Source organism: Somniosus microcephalus, chromosome 12 (assembly GCF_052327205.1).
Source record: "Somniosus microcephalus isolate GS21.2 chromosome 12, FLI_Smic_1.0, whole genome shotgun sequence".
Taxonomy (NCBI): domain Eukaryota; kingdom Metazoa; phylum Chordata; class Chondrichthyes; order Squaliformes; family Somniosidae; genus Somniosus; species Somniosus microcephalus.
In genome coordinates this window covers 63516092-63531990 of record NC_140998.1, presented here as the reverse complement: position 1 = coordinate 63531990, position 15899 = coordinate 63516092, and the positions used below count along the sequence as shown (strand labels likewise).

At 46.2% G+C, this 15899-nt stretch overlaps 1 long non-coding RNA gene across 2 annotated transcripts in view; it reads right to left on the bottom strand.

Moving 5' to 3' along the window:
* Positions 1 to 200: 200 nt before the first annotated feature.
* Positions 201 to 15899, bottom strand: part of LOC147109234 (uncharacterized) — a 105912-nt gene continuing 90213 nt past the window's right edge. For both annotated transcript variants that reach the window (XR_015080418.1, XR_015080419.1), the window contains one exon: positions 201 to 678. This is a non-coding gene — a long non-coding RNA (uncharacterized LOC147109234). The remainder of the gene's footprint in view (positions 679 to 15899) is intronic.

Sequence of the window (15899 nt, the reverse complement as noted above, 5' to 3'; positions counted from 1 at the left end):
GGCAAGGTGGCAAGAGAAGATTGATAAAGGTTAGGCAAGGCTCATCATAGGCAGTGCAGTGCTTTCTCAAAGTATTACCCTCAGCTGCAATTTCTCCAAGGGGAAATGTCACTCCACAACTAAGCAAGTTCTTCTGTCTTTCACATCATAGTGGGTGCTTGCATGAAATTATCAGCCACTCCAATGATAACCCAGGTACTTCCAGATACACACATGCTGCCACATCCTTACCAGCTCCATCATGGCATCTCATGTTCTCCATCATCAGCCCAGAGAGACCTACTCAGAAGGGTTTTCACTGGGTGAAATACCAAATGAGCATGAGAAGCAGAGCGTGAATGAGGGGGACGGTGTCGTCCCTCCCTGGACAGTGGAGAAACAATGCTCAAGGCAATGGTGACTTTGATTGGTACAGACAATACTGTTTTCCTGGTGGAAGGGAGCTGCAGGTCTTCAGCGAGCAGTTGACCTATCTCCCCAATAGTCATGCCACTTTATTCCCTTTACATTTATTCACAAAGCTCCTACCTGTTTCAGATGAGAGTTGCCACTGTCCGTTGGAGGATCAGGTGAACTGCAGGGTGGCCAGAAATCAGACGGAACTGATTCTTATGCCTCTGTTGTGCTGATCTGCACCCCTCTGTAGCTTGCAACAAGGACGAAAATTGACCCCTGTGTCTTCAGAAGAAAGGTGGAAAGAAAGAAAAGTAAGTATATTTTTATTTAGAGTACTTAGATACTTGGTACTGATTTCCATTTAATCGGAGCATAATTGTGTGTAGTTATTGAAATTATGGCCCAGAAATTCGGGTCGGGGGCTTCCCGCGAGTGCAAGCCCCCGACCTACACTTACCTAGCGCGCCGGCAGTTGACCTCTTGGCCTGCGTGGAATTCCTCTCCGGGGCCTGTCCCAGAGGCCAGCGCGCTATGCTGGCGTGTCCCAGGGGCGTAGTTAGTGCGATGCGTCCCCTGGGATCACGTGAGCAACAGGCAGCCAATCGGAGCAGGGAATGCTCCATTCATAAGTCTTGACAGATAGACCTGTCAAAACGTATAAATGCTGAGGCTGTAAAACTGTACTTTACCTTCAAATAAATGTTAAAAAAAATCACACTTTGTAAATAAACTATAAATGACATTAAATAACTATTTTAAACAAAAATTTAAATTTTTGAAAAAAAGAATTTTATAAAAAACGGGGCTAAAAATAAACTTACCTTGCTTTAAAGTATTTTAAAGTAAAAAACCTGTGGAAAAAATGTTTTAATTTTAAATAATTGACCACTTACCTTTGAAAATGAAGTCCTTACGGTTGCTTTTTACATTTCTAAAATGTACAGACTTACCTGCACGTTAAAACCTGTTAAAAAAAAGGAAGTTCAACGTGCATGCGCAGACTCCCGTGCGCACGCGTTCGACCTCTGAACCCCTTGGTTCAGAAGATCGGAAGTGCCGGTTTCCCGCGCATGCGTAGTGCATGCAAGATTCCGGCACTTCCATCGGGTCCACGCGTGAGTACTCCGTCCGTACTTACGCATTGGGACCCGAATTTCTGGGCCAATGTTGCACCAAACATCAAATTTTAAACACAGTGCCAGGCTCTTGTGTGGTGAAAAAGCGCAAAAGTTCACAAACTTCAGTACTAGGAAGACTTGAAGTACATGAAACTCAATGAAGCATTCTCTTCAGACACATCAGGACAAACTTAACTGAACACATTTTAAAATATATTTGTTTAAAACTTTGGAGAATTTGTCTCGAAAAAAGGTTAAATATTATCTGAATTATTACCAGTGGCAACAAAGTGCTTCTCTCCTAAGGCTGAAGCTGAAATAAATACTTATGTAAAAAAACACTTTGTTATTTGTACAGTTTCTTATCTCCCAATAATAACATGCCCTTGCTGTCAAAATATCATATTGTTTAAGTGTAAAAGTCACTTGTTTACAATAAAGACTTTAGATTTGGAAACGGAAATTACAAATACACATTTGAAACTATTCTTGTCTGTAGCTTATTTAACAGAGATGTGTGTTATTAACCATCAAGTACTCATTGACCCTGGCATTTTACTGAGGAGAAATCTTTTTTCCATCATTTTTGAAGACTGGAAGGAATATCAGTTTCCAAAACACAAGCATAGTTCAGATTATACTGATCTCCAAAATACAAATCTGTAAAAACAAACATCAGTATTACTGATCAAAAGATAGCAACTCTGGAAAAGAATTGGCAAATTCAAAATTTGTGGAACAACGTTACTGCAATCAAATATTATTCTAAGACTATTCAGAAATTAGTATTTATTTTTTTATTATTCATTCAAAGGATCTGCGCGTCACTGGTAAGGCCAGCATTTATTGCCCATCCCTAATTTCCCTTGAGAAGGTGGTGGTGAGCCGCCTTCTGGAACCACTATAGTCCGTGTGGTGAAGGTACTCCCACAGTGTTAGGGTTTAGGAGATGCTGTCAAAGAAGCCTTGTTGAGTTGCTGCAGTGCATGTTCTACATGGTGCACACTGCAGCCACAGTGCGCCGGTGGTGGAGGGAGTGAATATTTAAGGTGGTGGATAGGGTGTCAATCAAGGGGACGGCTTTGTCCTGGATGGTGTCGAGCTTCTTGTGTGTTGTTGAAGCTGCACCCATCCAGGCAAGTGGAGAGTATTCCATCACACTCCTGACTTGTGGTTGGTAGATGGTGGAAAGGCTTTGGGGAGTCAGGAGGTGAGACACTCGCCACAGAATACCCAGCCTCTGACCTGCTCTTGTAGCCACAGTATATATGTGGCTGATTCAGTTAAGTTTCTGGTCAATGGTGTCCTCCAGAATGTTGATGGTGGGGGATTCGACGACGTTAATGCCGTTGAATGTCAAGGGGCGGTGGTTAGGCTCTCTCTTGCTGGAGATTTTCATTGCTTGGCACTTGTGTGGCGTGAATGTTACTTGCCACTAATCAGCACAAGCCTGAATCTCATCTAGGTCTTATTGCATGCGGGCACAGACTGCTTCATTATCTGAGAAGTTGCGAATGGAACTGAACACTGTGCAATCATCAGCGAACATCCCCTCTTCTGACCTTATGATGGAAGAAAGGTCATTGATGAAGCAGGTGAAGATGGTTGGGCCTAGCACACTGCCCTAAGCAACTCCTGCAACAATGTCCTGGGCTGAGATGATTGACCTCCAACCACCACAACCATCTTCCTTTGTGCTAAGTATAGAAATATAGAAACATAGAAGATAGGAGCAGGAGTCGGCCATTCGGTCCTTCGAGCCTGCTCCGCCATTCAACGAGATCATGGCTGATCATCCAAACCCTAGCACCCGGTCCCTACACCGACAGCCATCCCACCCAAGCCCTATCCCCGTAACCCCACGTATTTAATCCCCCCTAACACTAAGGGCCAATTTTTATCATGGCCAATCAACCTAACCCGCACATCTTTGGACTGTGGGAGGAAACCGGAGCACCCGGAGGAAACCCACGCAAAAACGGGGAGAATGCGCAAAATCCACACAGACAATCACCCGAGGCCTCATATGAATCCAGCCAGCAGAGTTTTCCCCCTGATTCCAATTGACTTCAATTTTACTAGGGCTCCTTGATGCCACATTTGGTCAAATGCTGTCTTGATGTCAAGGGCAGACACTCTCACCTCACCTCTGGAATTTAGCTCTTTTGTAATGTTTGGACCAAGGCTGTAATGAGGTCTGGAGCCGAATGGTCCTGGCAGAATCAAAACTGAGCATTGGTGAGCAGGTTATTGGTGAGTAAGTGCTGCTTGATAGCACTGTCAATGACACCTTCCATCACTTTGCTGATGATTGAGAGTAGACTGATGGGGCGGTACTTGGCCGGATTGGATTTGTCCTGCTTTTTGCGGACAGGACATACCTGGGCAATTTTCCACTTTGTCGGGTAGATGCCAGTGTTGTAGCTGTACTGGAACAGCTTGGCTAGAGGCATGGCTAGTTCTGGAGCACAAGTCTTCAGCATGACAGCCAGGATGTTGTCAGGGCCCATAGCCTTTGCTGTATCCAGTGCGCACAGCTATTTCTTGATTTTTTTAAAAATGTGTTTATGGGATGTGGGTGTCGCTGGCAAGGCCAGCATTTATTGCCCATCCCAAATTGTCCTTGAGAAGGTGGTGGTGAGCTGTCTTCTTGAACCGCTGCAATCCTTGTGGTGAAGGTACTCCCACAGTGATGTTAGGTAGGGAGTTCCAGGATTTTGACCCAGTGACGATGAAGGACTGGTGATATACTTCTAAGTCAAAATGGCGTGTGACTTGGAGGGGAACTTGGAGGTGGTGGTGTTCCCATGCGCCTGCTGCCCTTGTCCTTTTGGTGGAAGAGGTCGTGGGTTTGGGAGGTGCTGCCGAAGAATCCTTGGCGAGCTGCTGCAGTGCATCTTGTAGATGGTACACACTGCTGCCATGGTACGCCGGTAGTGGAAGGAGTGAATGTTTAAGGTGGTGGATGGGGTGCCAATCAAGCTGGCTGCTTTGTCCTGGATGGTGTTGAGCTTCATGAGTGTTGTTGCAGCTGCACTCATCCGGGCAAGTGGAGTATTCCATCACACTCCTTACTTGTGCCTTGTAGATGGTGGAAAGGCTTTGGGGAGTCAGGAGGTGAGATACTAGCCGCAGAATACCCAGCCTCTGACCTGCTCTTGTTGCCACAGTATTTATGTAGCCGGTCCAGTTAAGTTTCTGGTCAATGGTGACCCCTAGGATGTTGATGGTGGGGGATTCGGTGATGGTAATGCCGTTGAATGTCAAGGGGAGGTGGTTAAACTCCTGCTTGTTGGAGACAGTCATTGCCTGGTACTTCTGTGGCGCGAATGTTGCCTGCCACTTATCAGCCTAAGCCTGAACGTCATCCAGGTCTTGTTGCAGCGGGCATGAACTGCTTCATTATCTGAGGAATTGTGAATGGCGCTGAACACTGTGCAGTCATCAGCAAACATCCCCATTTCTGACCTTATGTTCAAGGGAAAGTCATTGATGAAGCAGCTGAAGATGGTTGGGCCTAGAACACTGCCCTGAGGAACTCCTGCAGCGATGTCCTGGGGCTGTGATGATTGACCTTCAACCACCACAACCATCTTCCTTTGTGCTTGGTATGACTCCAGCCAGTGGAGAGTTTTTCCCCTGATTCCCATTGACTTCAGTTTTACGAGGGCTCTGATGTAAGAAAAAGGAGTCTTACCATCAAGTAACTTTAAAGTAAGCTTTAAGTAACTTATAAACACACTATATACAAGAGAGGTCTTTACCATGCCTCTGGTAGAAGCCTCTTACAATACTGAACAGACCAGTATTTATACCAGTCTAACAGGAAGTGACATATGACAGGAAGTGAGGTATGTACACAGTTCATAGTTCATAGTTCACAGTTCACAGGAAGTGATGACATAACTTCCCGGAAGTTATTATTATTATCATAGGCTCCGCACTCGGTCAAATGCTGCCTTGATGTCAAGGGTAGTCACTCTCACCTCACCTCTGGAATTCAGCTCCTTTGTCCACGTTTGGACCAAGGCTGTAATGAGGTTGGGAGCCGAGTGGTTTTGGCAGAACCCAAACTGGGCATCAGTGAGCAGGTTATTGGTGAGTAAGTGCCGCTTGATAGCAGTGTCGATGACACCTTCTATCATTTTGCTGATGATTGAGAGTAGACTGATGGGACAGTAATTGGCCGGGTTGGATTTGTCCTGCTTTTTGTGGACAGCACATACCTGGGCAGTTTTCCACATTGTTGGATAGATGCCAGTGTTGTAGTTGTACTGGAACAGCTTGGCTAGATGCGCACGCAGGTCTTTAGCACGATAGCCGGGAAGTTGTCGGGGCCCATTGCCATTGCTGTATCCAGTGCGCTCAGCCGTTTCTTGATATCACGTGGAGTGAATCAAATTGGCTGAAGACTGGCTTCTGTGATGGTGGAGACCTCAGGAGTAGGCTGATATGGATCATTCACTCGGCACTTCTACACTCCTTATTGAATCAGGGTTGGCCTCCTGGCATGATGGTAATGGTAACATGAGGGATATGCCGAGCCATGAGGTTACAGATTGTGATGGAATACAATTCTGCTGCTGCTGATGGCCCACAGCGCCTCATGGATGCCCAGTTTTGAGCTGCTACATCTGTTCTGAATCTATCCCATTTAGCACTGTGATAGTGCACACAATACGATGGAGGATGTCTTCGGTGTGAAGACGGGACTCCGTCTCCACAAGGACTGTGCGGTGGTCACTCCTACCAATACTGTCATGGACAGATGCATCTACGACGGGTAGATTGGTGAGGACAATGTCAAGTAGGTTTTTCACCTCGTGTTGGTTCTCTCGCCACCTGCCGCAGGCCCAGTCTGGCAGCTATGTCATTCAGGACTTGGCCAGCTTGGTCAGTAGTGGTGCTACCGAGCCACTCTTGGTGATGGACATTGAAGTCCTCCAGCCAGAGTACATTCTGTGCCCTTTGTATTAATTTTCTGTTGAAAACCAATCACGATGAAATTTTAATTATGATTTAAATCTTTATTACACCAGCACCAAGGATGAGAGAAGATTTGACTTTGAACTTGTGATTTTTAATGTGTTCTTTTCTTGCTTTCTTGGGGTTTTGTTCAAGGAAATCTAATAATATACTGCACATATTGATGTGTGTCCATAGTTGTTAGAATGCTAAATAACTAAATATTGTGGAATAAATAACTATTTCTAGTTCTGAAAAAGAGAAAGCACGTTGAAATCCTTGCTTATTGCCCACTGTCTCCAAATCTGGTACAGCTGATAGAAATTTGTTCCCATCTCTCCAGTGCTGAGGATTCCATATATTACAATAATAGTTGAACAGTCAAAAATATTTGTGCTCTCAGCATTTCATTCAAAGTCTGATAATTTGTTGATCTCAAATACACTCAGATTTACGACATGTTGCAGTAAAAAGAACAGTAATTAGTTGTAGTGGTAAATCTGTCAGAAATAAATTATTCCTTTGTTACATTTCCTTGATTAGTTTATCTGTGCTTTTAATTAGGATTCAACAATCTAGCAGTTGCAGAATTCCCCAGCTAATAGTCCTCTGCTATCAATGTAGAATCAGAAGAGTATTTATAGTTCAGAATTGTAGCATTCCCTAGTTAATGCAATTAGCTATCTTTTCCCATTCTCATCTTTGCTTTCAAATCCCCCCATGGCCTCGCCCCTACCGATCTCTGTAACCTCCTCCAGCCCCACCAAGATATCAGCGCTTCTCCAATTCTGCCTCTTGAGCAGACTCGATTTTAATCTCTCCACCACTGGTGGCTGTGCCTTCAGCTGCCTAGGCACTAAGCTCTGGAATTCCTTCCCTAAACCTCATCGTCTCTCTGTCTCTCTTTCCTCCTTTAAGGTGCTCTTTAAAATCTACCTCTTTGACCAAGCTTTTGGTCATCTGCTGTAATATCTCCTTATGTGGCTCTGTCAAATTTTGTTTTATAACTCCCCTGTGAAGCACCTTGAGATGTTTTACTACATTATGTTATATAAATACAAATTGTTGTTGTTGTTGTTTTGATGATAAGTAATTATGCTTCCATTCTCTTTCTATTGGTTTCCTGTGCTGTATCTAACCACTCAGCTCTGTATTCATGAGACTCTCTCATAATATTATTGCTAATGGTCATAATCACCATGTGGAAAGGCATTCAATTCTATATTTTAGCCGTTGCCACATTTAATTTACACAGTTGTTAGTTGCACATGAGTCTCTTTATTAGGTCCTGTGTTCCTTGTGATTAGGTCCTTTGTTCCTTGTAACAGATAACAGAGTAAGATGAAGCAAAAAAAGGGGGCGTATGACAGATGTCAGGTTGAGAATACAAGTAAGAACCAGGCTGAATCTAGAAAGTTCAGTGGAGAATTGAAAAAGGAAATAAGAGGGGCAAAGAGAGAGTATGAGAATAGATTGGCAGCTAACATAAAAGGGAATCCTAATGTCTTCTATAGGCATATAAATAGTAAACGGGTAGTAAGAGGAGGGTTGGGGCCAATTAGGGACCAAAATGGAGACCTACGCACGGAGGCAGAGGGCATGGCTGAGGTACTAAATGAGTACTTTGCATGTGTCTTTACCAAGGAAGTCATAGTGAAAGAGGAGGTAGTTGAGATACTGGATGGGATAAAAATTGATAAAGAGGAGGTATTAGAAAGGCTGGCTGTAATTAAAGTAGATAAATCACCAGGAGCAGATGGGATGCATCCTTGGATGCTAAGGGAAGTAAAGGTGGAAATTGGAGGTACTGGCAAAAATCTTCCAATCCTCCTTGGATGCGGGGGTGGTGCCAGAGGACTGGAGAATTGCAAATGTTACACCCTTGTTCAAAAAAGGGTGTAAAGGTAAACCCAGTAACTACAGGCCAGTCAGTTTAACCTCGGTAGTGGGGAAGCTTTTAGAAGTGATAATCCGGGACAAAATTAACAGTCACTTGAACAAGTCATAGGGGGAGGAATTGGGTGGAGCCGCAAACGGGGCGCCAAGCTCGCCTGGGCGCCAGATTTTGCGCTGCGATTGGAGCAGCAGTGATCGCCGGAAATTCAGCTTGAGCGCCCCAAGAGGGACACGGGGCGAGGCTCGAGGCGCTCCGCGTCCCTCTTAGGGCGCTGAAACTGAATATCGCAGCGCAACATGCCGCAGCACCACACGCTGCAGCACGGCGCGCTGCGGCACTGCAGGCCTTCCTCCCATTCTTAAGGGGGAGGAGCCTGCACCAGCACGATGAGCCATCGCGAGTGCCGGCAAAAGAGCCCGGCACCGAGGAGAAGTGCCGGGCTATTGGAAAGCAGCCGGCAATGCCACGTGGGGAGAACAGGAGGCCGGGGACGGAGGTGCTAGCAGGCGGCCACCGAAAACAACGGCCGCCCCGCACCTCCCCCTTAATTTGCGCCACTGCCGCCACAGGTAGGCCCCGTGAACCAGGCGCGATTAACGAGTGGCGCTACAGAGGCGGTCGCTGCCAAATATCGCGATCGGGGCGGTAGCGGGGTGCTGCACACACCGATGACGTCATCGGTGGCGGCGCAGCGCAACAGGCTAACGCCGCCATTAGCGCCCCAGCTAAATATCGCGGGAGGCGTGGCCAGTGGCGCTAAAGCCACTGAGTGCCCTCTTTAGGCGCTAACTGGTGGCGCAGCCCACCGAATTTCTCCCCCATAGAGTCATAACGGCACAGAAGGAGGCCATTCGGCCCATCGAGTCCGTCCGGGCTCTCTGTAGAGCAATCCAGTCAGTCCCAATCCCGCGCTCTATCCCCGTAGCCCTGCAAGTTTATTTCCCTCAAGTGCCTATCCAGTCTCCCCTTGAAAACATTGTGTGTGTCCGCTTCCACCACATCCGTCGGCAGCGAGTTCCAGGTCCTCACCACTCGCTGCATAAAAAAGTTTTTCCTCACGACCCCCCTGTATCTCTTGCCCAAAACCTTAAATCTGTGTCCCCTAGTCCTTGCACTATCAACTAGTGGGAACAGCCTTTCCCCGTCTAGCCTATACAAACTCGTCATAATCTTGTACACCTCTATCAAATCACCCCTCAACCTCCTTTGCTCTAATGAAAACAAATCCAGCTTTTCCAACCTGTCCTTGTAGCTAAGATCCCCCATCCCCGGAACCATTCTGATAAATCTCCTCTGCACCCTCTCAAGGGCCTTCACATCTTTCCTAAAGTGTGGTGACCAGAACTGGACGCAATACTCCAGTTGTGGCCTAACCAGCGCTTTATAAAGATTCAGCATAACTTCTCTACTTTTGTACTCAATACCTCTATTTATGAAATCCAAGATCCCATATGTTTTGCTAACCACTCTCTCAATTTGTCCTGCCACCTTCAAGGACCTATGCACATTAACTCCCAGGTCCCGCTGTCTCTGCACTTTAAAACTGTGCCATTAAGTGTATATTGCCTCTCCCTGTTCCTTCTGCCAAAATGCATCACCTCACACTTCTCTGTATTAAGTTCCATCTGCCACTTGTATGTCCATTCTGCTAGCCTTTCTATGTCCTGTTGCAGTCGAATGGTATCATCCTCACTGTTTGCCACACCCCCAAGTTTGGTGTCATCAGCAAATTTAGAAATTCTACTTTGTATTCTAATATCCAGGTCATTAATATATATCAAAAAAAGCAGTGGCCCCAGCACTGACACTTGGGGAACACCACTGTCTACCATCCTCCAGTCTGAAAAACAGCTATTTAGCACAACTCGCTGTTTTCTGTCCTTAAGCCAAATCCTTATCCTAGCTGCCACTGACCCAGCTATTCCATGAGCCTCAATTTTGTTAACCAGCCTTCTATGTGGTACGTTATCAAACGCCTTCCTAAAATCCATGTAGACAACATCCATTGCATTCCCTTCATCGATCCTCCCTGTTACTTCATCAAAAAATTAAATTAGATTACTCAAACCTGATCTGCTTTTACAAATCCGTGTTGGCTCTCCTTAATTAGCTTAAACCTCTCCAGTGCCCTTTAATTTTTTTCCTTGATTATTGTTTCGGAAACTTTACCGACCACTGATGTTAAACTGACTGGCCTGTGGTTACTAGGATTGTCCTTGCACCCTTTCTTGAACAATGGTGTTACATTTGCCACTTTCCAATCCTCAGGCACCTCCCCCGCATCTAGGGAAGATTGAAAAATTATGGCAAGCCCTTCCGCTATCTCCTCCACCAATTCCCTTAGCAATCTGGAATGCAAGCCATCTGGACCAGGCAACTTATCCATTCTAAGCATAGCCAGCCTTTCTAGTACATCCTGTCTATCAATTTTCACCCCTTCCATTGCTTCTACCTTTTCCACTACTACCGATATTTTGTCAGCATCCACCTCCTTAGTAAACACCAATACAAAGTACTCACTGAGTATTCTAGCCTTGCCCTGCACCTCTAAGCATATAACACCTTCTTTGTCACTAATAGGCTCCACCCCTCCTCTTACTACCCGTTTACTGTTTACCTGCCGGTAGAAGATTTTTGGATTCCCTTTTATGTTAACCGCCATCTACTCTCATATTCTCTCTTTGCCAATCTTATTTTCATCTTCACTTCCCCTCTCAACTTATTGTATTTGGCCTGGTTCTCTCTTGAAGAATTCACCTGACATGCATCATACACCCTTTTTTTGTTTCATCATCTTCTCTATCTCTCTCGCCATCCAAGGAGCCCTGGCTTTTGTTCCCTTACCTTTCTCTCTTGTTGGAATGTACCTAGCCTGTACTTGGAACATCTCCTCCTTAAAGATCACCCATTGTTCCGTTACAGTTTTTCCTGTCAGTCTTTGGTTCCATTTTACCCTGGCTAGATCCTTTCGCATCCCATTGAAGTTAGCCCTATTCCAGTTTAGAAGTTTCACTCCAGATTGTTCCATGCCCCTCCCCATTGCTAATCTAAATCTTATGATATGATGATCACTCGTACCAAGTGTTCTCCCACAGACACTTGGTCGACCTGGCCCACCTCATTCCCCAGCACCAGATCCAGAGTGCGCCGCTCACGAAATTAACTAGACATTTTGCTGCAGCGCTAAACATTACCGCCACGATCTCCTGCACCGGCAGATCGTGACGTCAGTCAAGTGTGTAGCGCCCCGGACCGGATATTGAGTGGTGCCCCCTGCCTTACCACCTGCCACTAGCAACGACCAGTTGAGGGGAGTGTTTTGCAGTCAGGAAGGGTCTGGGGGAGCGCTGTTTAAAGGCGACCACTTCCTGCCTTTTTTTGTTGGTGACATTTTTGCACCACGCATTCTGAGAGAGAGAGAATTCTAGAGAGATTCAACGCTGTGTGAAGGAGTTTTGGGTACTGAGCAGCACTTTGCAGGTTCATTTTGATTTGCCCTTACTTGTATCGATTTAGAAGAGACTGTGGGGGCTGCACTCTGAGCTCTTTCCCATGGCCTCTCCATTGTTCTTTCCAGCAGATTTGATGTACAGGTCTCTCCAGGCCGAGATTCAAGGCTGCAATGAGCAGGATGTGGATGTGGATGGAGAGCAAGATCAACCGAATTGGCCAGTGCCATTGTGTCTGTGTTCCATTGCTGACTGACATCACATGAGCTTCACCAGCGCTCTGAGGTAGCACCTCGCTCCTCGGCCTTTGCACCTTAAGACAGGTGTGTAGCGCCTGATTTAGCTTTCCAATCACCTCCAGGGGCGATAAAAGCCAAGTTTGCAGTCGGAGGCGATAATTAGCACCAGGCGCTAATCTTTGCGCCCGGACGATAATTGCGCCCCAAATGAATTTCTCCCCCTATAGCTCTTGCATATCTCTGCAATTTCCCTGCAGATTTGCTCCTCTACCTCCCTCTCACTATTTGGAGGCCTATAGATTGCCCCCAATAGCGTGATCATTCCCTTTTTGCTCCTCAACTCTAACCAAATGGATGCTGTCCTTGTCCCCTCAAGAACATCCTCCCTTTCCAAAACAACATCTTCCTTAATCAGCACTGCCACACCACCTCCCTTTATTCCTTTTCTATCTTTTCTGAATACCTTGTACCCTTGAATATTAAGTGTCCAGTCGTCACTGTTTCAAAGCCACGTTTCCATTGCTGCCACGACATCATATTGCCACATGGTTAATTGTGCTTATAGTTCACCAACCTTATTCACCACACTTTGTGCGTTTACATACATGCATTCCAAACCCATTTTTTAATTTTTTATAGTCTTTCTTAGTCTGCTCCTATCTAATATGGTACTACTTAGAAGCATAGAAAAATAGGAGCAGGAGTAGGCCATTCGACCCTGCTCCGCCATTCAATATGATCATGGTTGATCCTTTATCTCAATACCATATTCCCGCTCTCTCCCCATACCCCTTGATGCCTTTTGCATCTAGAAACCTATCTATCTCCTTCTTAAATATATTCAGTGACTTCGCCTCCACTGCCTTCTGTGGTAGAGAATTCCACAGGTTCACCACCCTCTGAGTGAAGAAATTTCTCCTCATCTCAGTCCTAAATGTCCTACCCCGTATCCTGAGACTGTGACCCCTTTTTCTAGACCCCCCAGCCAGGGGAAACATCCTCCCTGCATCCAGTCTGTCTAGCCCTGTCAGAATTTTATATGTTTCTATAGTAATCTGGGATGTAATGCTTAAGTTATCCACCAGATGGAGACAAATATTAAGGGATCATATTTACCAGTATTAAGGTAATGTCCTGGCACACCACTTATTAAGGTAGTGGCATTGCATTCTGGGTATGACTCAGAGGTTCATCCTCCATCTTTGTGATCGCACAGTAAGAAATAGAGTGTGTTTGCTGCAGCCTGTAAGAGCTATGTTCTCTGCTACATATGTATAATTAAACAGTGAGTTTTGGTTCCTGAAGTCTGGCTTATCTCAGTTTCTGACCTTACCACTCGGATATCACAGTTTCAATGAGATCCCCTCTCATTTTTCTAAACCCGAGTGAATGCAGGCCTAGTCGACCCAATCTCTCCTCATACGACAGTCCTGCCATCCCAGGAATCAGTCTGGTGAACCTTCGCTGCACTCCCTCTGTGGCAAGTATATCCTTTCTTAGGTAAGGAGACCAAAACTGCCCACAGTACTCCAGGTGTGGTCTCACCAAGGCCCTGTATAACTGTAGTAAGACATCCTTGCTCCTGTACTCAAATCCTTTTGCAATGAAGGCCAACATACCATTTGCCTTCCTAACTGCTTGTTGCACCTGCATGTTTGCTTTCAGTGTCTGGTGTACAAGGACACCCAGGTCCCTTTGTACATCAGCATTTCCCAATCTAGCACCATTTAAATAATACTCTATCTTTCTGTTTTTCCTACCGAAGTGGATAACTTCACATTTATCCACGCTATACTGCATCTGCCATGTATTTGCCCACTCACTCAACTTGTCCAAATCACCTTGAAGCCTCTTTGCATCCTCCTCACAACTTACAATCCCACCTAGTTTCGTGTCATCGGCAAACTTGGAAATATTACATTTGGTTCCCTCATTCAAATCATTGATATATATTGTGAATAGCTGGGGCCCAAGCACTGATCCCTGCGGTACTCCACTAGTCACCGCCTGCCACCCCAAAAAAGACCCATTTACTCCTATTCTATGTTTCCTGTCTGTTAACCAATTTTCAATCCATGCCAGTATATTACTCCCAATACCATGTGCTTTAATTTTGCACACTAACCTCTTATGTGGGACTTTATCAAAGGCCTTCTGAAAATCCAAATAAACCAGATCCACTGGATCTCCCTTATCTATTCTACCAGTTACATCCTCAAAAACTCCAGTAGGTTTGTCAAACATGATTTCCCTTTCATAAATCCATGTTGACTTTGTCTAATCCCGTTGATATTTTCTAAGTGTCCTGTTATCACATCCTTTATAATAGACTCTAGCATTTTCCCTACTACTGATGTTAGTCTAACCGGTCTGTAGTTCCCTGTTTTCTCTCTCCCTCCTTTTTTAATAGTGGGGTTACATTTGCCACCCTCCCATCTGCAGGAACTGTTCCATAATCTATAGAATTTTGGAAGATAACAACCAATGCATCCACTATTTCCATGGCTACCTCTTTTAGTACTCTGGGATGCAGATTATCAGGCCCTGGGGATTTATCAGCTTTCAGTCCCATTAATTTCTCCAGCACTATTTTTTTACTAATACTAATTTCCTTTAATTCCTCCTTCTCACTAGACCCTTGGGGGGAGAAATTGGGTGAGTAGCGCCACCTGTTAGCGCCTAAAGAGGCAGGCAGTGGCTGTAGCGCCACTGGCTGCGCCTCCCGCGATATTCAGGAGGGGCACTAATGGTGGTGTTAGCCTGTTGCGCTGCGCCGCCACCAATGACGTCATCGGTGTGCACAGCGCCCCATTCGTGCCCCATTCGCGATATTTGGTAGCGAACGCCGCAGTTGTGCCGTTCGCTACCCGCGCCCGGTTCACGGGGCCTTACTGTGCTGGCAGCGGCGCAAGTTAAGGTGGAGGTGCGGGGCGGCCGCTTTTTCGGCGGCCGCCTGCCAGCACCTCCGTCCCCGGCCTCCTAACCCTCCCCCCCCCCCCCTGCGGCATTGCCAGCTGTTTCCCAAGAGCCCGGCACTTCTCCTTGGTGCCGGGCTCATTTGCCGGCACTCGCGAGCGGGGATCGTACTGTTGCAGGCACCTCCCCCTTAACAGTGGAAGGCCTGCAGTACCGCAGCATGCCGTGCCGCAGCGTGTGGCGCTGCGGCACGTTGCGCTGCGAGAATCAGTTTCAGCGCCCTAAGAGGGACGCGGAGCGCCTCGAGCCTCGCCCTGTGTCCCTTGAGGGGCACTGAAACTGAATTTCTGGCGATCGGTATTACTCCGATCGCTGCGCTAAATCCTGCGCTCAGGCGACTTTTGCACCACTTTGGCGCCCCAACCCAATTTCTAGGCCTTGGTTCCCTAGCATTTCTGGAAAGTTATTTGTGTCCTTTCCCATCAAGACAGAACCAAAGTATTTGTTTAATTGCTCTGCCATTTCCTTGTTCTCCATTATAAATTCTCCTGTTTCTGACTGTAAGGGACCTACATTTGTCTTCTAGTACTACTTCCTTCTATCTAGTGCTTCCGCCTCTAGTACTACTTTCTTCTCTAGTAATATCCAACACACTCACTCTTTCAAGCACCTTATTCCTTTTTTCTACTCCTATGTGCTGGTGCCCATCCCCCTGCCAAGCTAGTTTAAACCCTCCCCAACAGCACTAGCAAACCTCCCCGCGAGAATATTGGTCCCAGCTCTATTGAGGTGTAACCCGTCTAGCTTGTACATGTCACACCTTCCCCAGAAACGGTTCCAATCCCTCAGGAATCTAAAGCCCTCCCTCCTGCACCATCTCTCCAGCCACGCATTCACCTGTTCTATCCTCCTATTCCTG